We start from the raw sequence: 9,314 nt of genomic DNA on the forward strand, positions 1-9,314 counted from the left end.
ACTGAAAGATGAGGGCTTAAATCCAGGAACAGACCATCCTGTGAAAGTTCGGAAGCAAGATAAGTAAGAAGAAAAAAAAAATGTATTTTTAAATCTCTGAAGATTTGGGTCAGGAGCAGGCTCATAATGTGTAAGTGTGAGTAGTATCATGCCATGCAGTGGCACTGCTGACTGCAGGGACATTACATTTCCCAGAAATGAGCCCCTTGAATACTAGGGTACTGCTAACCTGCCATGTGCTGCATCGATAGCCTAGTGCAAGCATGATCAAAGGAACCATGAAGTGATGTTTTCAGCACCTGTGTTCCAGTGTTTTCTTACACACCATGTTCTGCTGAGCTGCAGTGCAGCTGTAGAGAGGCCATCGTGGCTGTAGAGGACCCTGCTGTGTTCCTGCAGTTGGACGGACAGACAGACAGGCAGCTGGCAGGATCCACTGAGGAGGTAGTAGGAGCAGAGGAGTCTGGAGGCTTCGTCGTGGCACCACTGGTGCTGTTTCAGTTGAGCTAAACTCTGGTTTGTCTCCCTAAAGGACATAAACTGCAAAAGTGCATCATTTCAAGCATGCACAAAACTTTGCGATATCACTTGAGTTGAATTTATAATCTGCTCAACAGATAGCAATGCTCTTAAACTACTACTAACAAAATCCTGAGTTCAAAGCAGTGTATTTGCATCTGAGTTATAAGCCAACCCACTCAGCCTTTATCCATACATTCATATGGCTCAGACTGTATATTCTCCAGCAAGATAGTACTTTCATGCACTAGTGCCATGTTGGCTCAGCTTTTAGATATTTTCTGCTCAAACTGGACTTAACTGCAGCCACTCACTGCCTCTGTCGCTCCATACATATCCTAGATGTTAAAGACTGGGGGCATGTTTGGCAAAAAGATGACGGGTAGATATTGGAGGTATGTAAAAACACAGCATAAGAATAGTAGAACATTAGATGGGACAAGAAGTTTTACTTCAAATAAAATTCTGATCTTAATTCCTACATCTTTTGGAGTGAAAAACAAACAAACAAGTCCAACCCCAAAGCACAAAGCAAAATGAAACAAATAAACACACAAAACAAAAAAATCAGCAACAACCAATCTGTTTTATTAACTATGTAAATCTGTCTCCTCCTGTCATAGCCCTAACCTGACCTCTAAAACCATTGTCTGTGACATCTTGCTTCCAGGTTTCTTGTTCCTGCCTTACTATTTCTCTTCTCCATCTGTTGGGCTGCAATTGCTTGGAAGAAGATTAACTAGGTCAAAAGCTAACAGTTGCCACTTTGAATGTTGCACATGCCTCTTTTGTTGAGCATAGAAAAATTATAGAAAGGGAATTAGGGATTCCATCATCTAAGCACATGTAATAAATGTTCAAAATTAATGTATCTCTAATGGCAGTGGGAAACCTAGTAGAAACAACAAAAAAGAAAATCAAAATCCTCCTGAGGAGATAATTACATTTATTTCATTCCAAACTGCAATTTTTAAGACAAAGATATGTTAATTATATTTTTCTGTAAAATTATTATATTTCTGATTTTGAGGATAGAGATTCAATATTTATTATTTTTGGCTTGTAAAGTGCCATAGTTGTACAAAAAAAAACTTTATAGAAGAGAGGCAAAGTCTGCTGAAGAAATATCTAGGTCACGATCCTTCAGAATTTAAATGAGATTTCAGGAAGTATATTCCAAACTGATAACTGAAACAAAGCTGTGTATGTGTGTAAATATGATATGCAAATGCTAGAAACCTTCAGGGAATACATACATTTTCAGGTTGCTTTTTAAAGAAAAATGAATACATGAGATGGGAAATTATTATTGACATATAAAATGTGATGCCACATGAGCAGAAAAATGAAATTAAATATATGAGCTGTATCATGAAACACAGCAAAATCTGCTTATCTGCTTACTGGAGAGGAGAAAAGATCCTGTATTTGGCTGAAACCATAGGGAGAATATAAGGAGGCTGAACTGAATGATCTGAAATGCGGTCAGCTAGGACACCAGCATAACATCCTGGAAAAATACTTCCAAGCTCTCTCTCCTGTAAGCATCAGTGATCAAGACAGATAAGACATCTAAGTAGCACTGCTGCCCTCAGCACACACCACTTAGCAAAAAATCAGGAGAGGTAAAATGCACTTTATAGTTTTGTCTTTTTTCATTTAAAAGTAAAAAGTTGTGTATAAAGTCTTATAGGGTTGCCAGCACAGTGCAGAAAGCAGGACAAAAAGGTGTGGTATATTTGTACAAAGTCCTGCATAATGTAGAAAGCATTGAAAATAACCTAGGACGCAGCTGAAGTCAGGTGTGTCCATTCCTATGGTAGTTTCCCTCATTAAGTGTCTCTCTTGGTCCTGGGCAAGTTAGAATGATAGAAGCGTTTCAGGGATGCTAAATGCGAAGGCTTCTCCTTCCAAGGCCAGGAAGCCAGGAGGAGGGTGGTATTTGCAGGGCAGAGCCCCTTGCACAGGTCACGAAAGACTTCATCAACCAGCTGAGAGAAAAAACGAATCCAGAGATTTTTATCCAGACCCTGCATGGAACGAACCTGATAGGCAGAGTATACACCAGTGAAAAGGAGGCGGTCAAACTCTTTTAGAGGCAAGGGGGTATCAGTCAGTGAATAATATCTCAGATGCTGCTCAATCTCTGTTGGTGTTTTGGGAACCTCATCGTCTAAAATCTGCAGGAACTGCCGTGCTGGGCGCAGGGAGGCCAGCTCTTCATCCTGCAGCCGGATTGTCCCGTTGGCCTGAATATCCAGCCTTCCCCAGAGCATCTGGAAGAAAGGAGCATCATGCGAACAGAAAGCCCAGCACAAACCCTCCATCAGCTACAAAGGAGTTGTGAAGCCATCTGCAGTGCTGCCAAATCTCGGGCGGGTCGGGAGGCGGCCACTCCCTGACTCGCTGCCCACGGCACACCCAGTCCCACTCCGTGTCCTCCTCTGCCAGCGCCACACCCCTTTTCTGACCGACCCCACAGGTCCCCATGGGACCTGCCCAGCTCTTGCCTCCTGCCCAGCCTCTCCCCACACAGTTCCATCTGCAGCAGCTCCCCGGTGCGGCCGCCTTGGGCAAGGTGCTTGGCCCTTTTTGAGGGAGTCACCGAACCCAGCGGGAACGGTCCCTTGTCCCACCCTGGGGGTGTGAGGTGCCACGGAGCGGGGCAGAGCCCCCTTCACCTGCACCCCACAATGGGAGGGAGCACAAATGCAATGAGGCATTGCCAAGGCGTTCTCAAGGGGCTCCTGAAATCCATCAGGGATGAGAACAAACAGAACAGGTGAGTTTTTACATGCAGATAGGAGGGAGCACAGCCACTAGCAGTGCCTCGGCCCACGGGCCCCCAGTGCTCAGGAGACCTCTAACATGATGTTGGCGTCCTCTGGGCTGCGGTGAAGTGTGTTGGTCCCACTGTGAGGATGTTCATCTGGAAGACATCAGGAGAGTTTGGTAGTGCAAGACCTTCCTGTTTATGTTTTCAGTATTTCTGAGCTACCACTCATAGTTTGCCAAAAATGATAGATGCTGTCCATGGGATTTTGATAAGCATAACAAGGTTTTTAAGAGAAGCAGCAGTGGTTAAGTGAGGCAAGGGAAAATTTTGGATATCATGGCCCTTAATCCCTCCAACAGAGCTAAGGCATACAGCAGCAAAGGCACTTGGTTTGACAGGTAGCAAGGAAGCCTCTCACCCAAGTATGGGTGTTTTTGAACTGATGGGTTTTGTTTGCTTGGTGGTTTTTGCTAGAGAAAGTAATGCTGCCCAATGGAGGGGGGGAGCTGAGAGGCTTCTCAAACTGCTGGTGAAAACATAACCTGATGCTTATCCTGGTTTTATACTTCTTCCCTAAGCTTCTGCTGCTAGCAGGGGCAGAATGTGAAGGTTAAAGGAAACCTTGTCAGATCCATTATGGCTCATTTAATGTCCAGCTAATTACTTGCTGGCCACATGACGCCACGTGAAGTGGAAAAAAATGTATATGAGGCCAGAGAAATGGTAGTTTTGGATAAGAAAATCACATTAACTCTAATAATTGTTTAGTTATTATTTAATAATACTTCTAATTCTTTAACTTTCTGCATTTATTTTGCCTTTGTTATTCCTTTCTTTGTGAAAAAGGAGGCACAAGCAGTCTTGGTCCAGGACTGTGAGAGAGAGGCTGCATCACTGCCCTTCTCTATGTTGATCAGTACCATCATGTAGCCAAGACCCTCTTCTATTTCTTACATACTCATCCTTCAGGTCAAGAAATATAAAATGGAAAAAGCTTGTCTAAAATAGTAAGCTCTCTGACACATTTTGGTTTGGTTTTGTTTTTGGGTTTTTTTCATTTTTATATGGATGAAGACTTTTTTATATGAAAAGAGTGAGAATTTATATTGAATACTCCAGAGTTAAGGTCAGCAGGTGCATCTAAAAAGTCGCAAAATTATTCAGTACTCTTTGTGTTTGATGACTGCTACCAAATACTGCTTCCAACTTCCCATTCTTGATTAATGCTTTTCAGGGAGATGTACGAGCTGCCTGAAGAAGTGCACTGCCACCCCGCACGGTGCAGAGATTTGTTTCTCTGCACAGCTGCAGGCTTCATGATCCAAGCCAGCTGTGGCTTTGGAATGTGAGCAGGGACGTAGCTTGTCTTCTCTATTCCTCCACAGATGTGCTAGCAAGACTTTTAGCTCAGGTAAAAATATTATATCATCTGAAAATTTTGTCACTGGTCTTTTCTCTACTAACTGATCCTCTAGGTTCACAGATCCCTCTACTGAGAATGTCTGACTGGCTGCAAAGTGCATTTGTTGAATAGATGCCAAACTCTGTTATTAGTAACTGCCTCATAAATACACACAGTGGTAGATTTTGAGTAGAGAAAAATTAAACAAAGCATAACAACTAATATATTGAAATAATATGTAATATCCTCTGCGGAATGGAAAATAGTTCCTTACTTATCACTCAACAGGTTTGGGTTTTTTTCTTCAAAAAGTATATGGAAAATCCACAAACATTATTGCAGGAGCAGGGTTTTTTTCAGTGGAGACCTGAGAAAACCCTCCCCTTGCCAGCAAAAATATCAGCAGGTCTTCAGCCTGCAAGTAGGTTACCAGTGCCTCTCCCAGCAAATCCCCCAGCTGGATTCCAGCTCTCTCCCATGCCAGTACAGCTACCCAAAGCCTCTAATCATATTTGAGGAAGCAGGCAAAACATCACACAAATGGCATTGCACAGATGTTTGTTGAGCCAAGAAGCCACGTCACCAGCAGATGCATTTCCTACCTGTCAGCTTCTGGGATCCAGCAAACACACACAGGACCAGCCAGGCGCTGAACTGTGCCTGGGCCATAGCAGCTCTGCCCGGGAGCAGCTGCCACCCGCTCCACAGAGAGTGCTGTGGAGCCAGAGAGTTTGCTGTGACGTCTTCCCTTGCTGCTCCTGGCCTCAGCAGCCTCTCTTGGAACAGATCCATCTTACTGTGTTTCTGGTTGCAGTCCTGGGAAGGGCTTGCAGTTCAGCTTGCTGACCCTGAAGGATATTTTCCATCATATTTTGGAAACTTGGAAAACTTAGTTGTTTTTGGCAGAACTGTTTAAACTTCTTTTCCAAAGAATGACTTCCCACTGCAATGCCTTAAAGGAAGCTATTGGTTGCAAGAAATTACACTACATATGTTTGCCTCTGAAGAAGGGAGGACCTCCTAGTCCCTTCCATATCTGCACAGTGCCTCTGTCACATCTCTGTGACACCTGCTCAGCTCCTTGGCTTCATTTCCAGTTTTCCTTTTTCCCAGGTTTGAAAATCTGCAAACAATCCTGAAATGTCACAAACAAATAAGGTCATCAGACTGCAGTCTCGTGGAAGGGTAGCAGCAGCCAAAATATACAAACAGGCAGTAGAAATATCGTTGGTTCAGTTCTATATCAAACCTCCTGGAGGGAGAACTCAGTAAACTGATCTAGCAAACAAGTATTGGAGTCCCTGAGGCTTTAGCATCTCATTGTCTTCTGCTGTGACTGGATTTCTGGGTTACAATGGGCACAGTCTGCCTTAGATGTTGTGAATTACATAGACAAAACTTCGTCTGATTCCCGTTGCAGAAGATATCTGTTTTCTACACATCTTTACACTTTCATTAGTGCCCTATCCTCAGTCAAGCTGTTCTGTATTTCTACTCTGTATGGCACAGTATGAGATGCTAGGGTTATACAAATATGTAATAGCATGTATAAGTAAGTAAAAATACCATCTCCCTCAAGTTAAAGGGAGAAAGAAGTCTGCATAGAAAAGAGATGAAGTAGAGCTGACATGCATCCCTTTCTCAGCAAATTACAGAACATCAGTTTGTAGTGACTACTGTCACCAGAGAGTTTACTTAGGGTTGGGATGATGTCCCAGTTAGTAAGTTGTCAGTGTGCAAACGACTACATCTTATGAAACTTTCAGGATCTGTACCTGTACCTGGCAATACATGGGCTCACACCAGCTAAGAGAAGCAGCACATAATGGGAGAGTCGCAGACTAGTCGTGGGAGAAGTGGCCCACAATATCCAGAGCCACTCTTACCCTCAGTTTGGATTCAGAATAAGACCTGTGTTTCTGTGTGGCAGTAAATCTGCATTATATGGGAAATCTGTTGTTTAAATGTGTCTTAAAATGGCTTTTGGTGGTCTTTGCAAACACATGCTTCCTCTTCCCGACACCCCCTGTGAAGCTATTGTCTCCCATACAGAGTGTCCTGGGAAGGTGTCCTGAGATGTTTCTCATTGGTCCCTTGTTAACCCCTTTCTATTGGCTGTTGACCCTTTACCTGATGGTTTTTTCTATGTGACCCTGAACTTGTGATTGGTCCCCTTTGACCCTCCTGAAAGCCTTATAAACCCCAACCCCACAATAAACTTCCTCTTTCGTCCGTCCCTCCCTGGTGGTCTGTGTGCTCCTTGCGGGGTCGCAGGGCCACGTGCTGGGGGGCAGGGGGAAGAGGCATTCACCTCGCAGGTAATGGGCTAGCAGCCTAAGGCCTGGAGGTCTCCCCCATCCCACTAATCCGTCGTAATTTCTGTCATAGCCTTAGCTGTCTTCCAGTCAGGTGGTGCTGCTTTGTTTTTCATTATTTTCTGATGCTTGTGCTTTAGTCCATCCTTTTCTTCTGGGATGTGGTATCTTTTATTAAAAAGTGAATCACAAGCTCATAAGGCAGATACTGGTGGCTGGTCTGTGCAGTAAGATGATGTGCTTCTGCTTTGTGTCAGAGTCCCTTACAGTCCACAGTGTGCACAACTTTGTCTAGAATTCACTATGCAAATACCCCTGTGTCTCACAGGCCATGAAATAGCTTCCTTTAGCATGCAGCACATGACAAAAGGAGGAGCTCAGGATTTTGGCCAACATCTGCGAGGGCTGTACATGGTTTTGTCAACAGGAGAATTTCCTAAGGACAGCTTGCAGCGGAATTGCCTAGAGGAGGATATCCTGTAGGTGAGAGGCAGAAGAGAGGAGGCTCAGATCTGTGCTCAAGGTGACTGATACAGTGGCAGGCAAGGCACAGCATCAGTGTGGGTGTTGCCTTGAGCTAGGGGAATTTGTAGAATTACCTCACTATCCCACACAGAAAGGCAAATGCAGAGGGGTAAACTGTCTGTACAACAGCAATACTTGCAAAGAAACAAGCCTGAGCTTCTGACAGCTGCCTAGAGTCCCTACGTGTTTGGCAGTGCACCTACTCCTCCTGAAGGATTTTGTCCTTGCCAGATATTCACAGCTGAGTGTGCACAACCCTGCCTCTCTGCACTGCCCCTGGTCATACCGTCTGTTGTCAGAGCAGTTTCAAAACGTCATAACAAGCCAGTTTACGCAGGGGTTACCTTGACTGGTTTCATCTTTTCACCACGACCTCCTGAAGAAGGAGAGATGGGAAATGGGAACAAGATAGAGGGATCAAAAACTGCAGGAGCTGGGTTGGATGTTATTGAAGCACAATATGTGATTATACAGCATCAGAAGAGCCTCTTGGGATGGAGGTTTCTTTGAAATGGGACTGCAGGGAGATAGCATATTCACAAAAAAGAAATTCTGCTTATAGATTGGAGAAATCACTTGCTTCAATCATCCCACGCAGAACTTCGGAAGATCACAGTCACCTGGGTCTGTCTGGCAGGTGCCCAGGGGAGAAAGATTAGGAGAAGAAGTCTGAGGAAAGAGGGAAAGGAAGAACGACATACATGGCTCCCATAGAAGGTGAAGTTTGAATCACTGAAGGGGAAGAAGGAAGAAAACCTGAGGAAAGTAGGAGTGAAGTGCTGACCATAACCAGACAGGACCTCTGTTACACCAGTATTTCCAGATATGGTGCTGCCAGTCCTTATGCAGATGCTTTCCTTGTCCTTTTCTTCCAGTTCATAAGAGGCATCCACTGCTTGAAGGACTAATGAGCTATGTAACAGTGACAGGAAAGCCCATCCCACTGCACCTACTGCACAACAGACTCCCACAGGCCTTGCACAACTTGGAGAAATGTCATGGGATGCAGCGTAGTATGTGGCATGCTGTTATCCAGCCTGTCCTTCCGTAGTCCCATAAGCTCCATTCTGCAGGAGTGCTAGGCTCAGCTGGAGTCCCCATTTGGATTTTGACTGGAGATCAATTATAAGGCCTATACCAACTGTGTGGCCATGATGTGGGTGGACACTCTGACAGTGTCTACAGCACATGCTCAGGGAGGAGAGTCGCTAGCCTGGCTGTACGGAGAAATGCCAGAGTTCTGGAAAACACCAGTGAAACCTACTCAGCTGGGGAAGCTCAACATGGTGACTGTGAGTCATCACCTAAAGTCTATTTGTCCCTGTAGTATCAGAAAATCTCTCTTCTAAACAGTGTGTCTGTAAGTCTGCTACATCTGACTTTAATCTCATCCAACATCCTCCTACACTTGAGGAATCCAACACAGGCTAACAAGCCCTGTGGAAGCTGGCAATGCAGAACAAGCAGGGACAGAGGATTTGGAAGACAGCTTGGTGCTTGACCAAGATGATCACACCTTACCCAGCATGAGGCAAACGTCGACCAGCCACAAGGAAGCCAGAGTGAGCAGGCTCCATAGGCAAAAATGGCCCCTGGAGATCAGGAGCAGTGGAGAGGGAGGTAGACTGCCAACACTGGCAGTACTTAGTGAGGCTGTGTAACCTCTTGTGCCCTGGGATAATGTTTATGGGTGAGTAAATTGTCATCTTCATGATCTTCCAGGCTAAGCTAAAGAGAAGTGATTTAGCTCCATTAGCAACTATTCGACATATTAAAG

The sequence above is a fragment of the Chiroxiphia lanceolata genome, chromosome 6 (genome assembly GCF_009829145.1).
Source record: "Chiroxiphia lanceolata isolate bChiLan1 chromosome 6, bChiLan1.pri, whole genome shotgun sequence".
Lineage (NCBI taxonomy): Eukaryota > Metazoa > Chordata > Aves > Passeriformes > Pipridae > Chiroxiphia > Chiroxiphia lanceolata.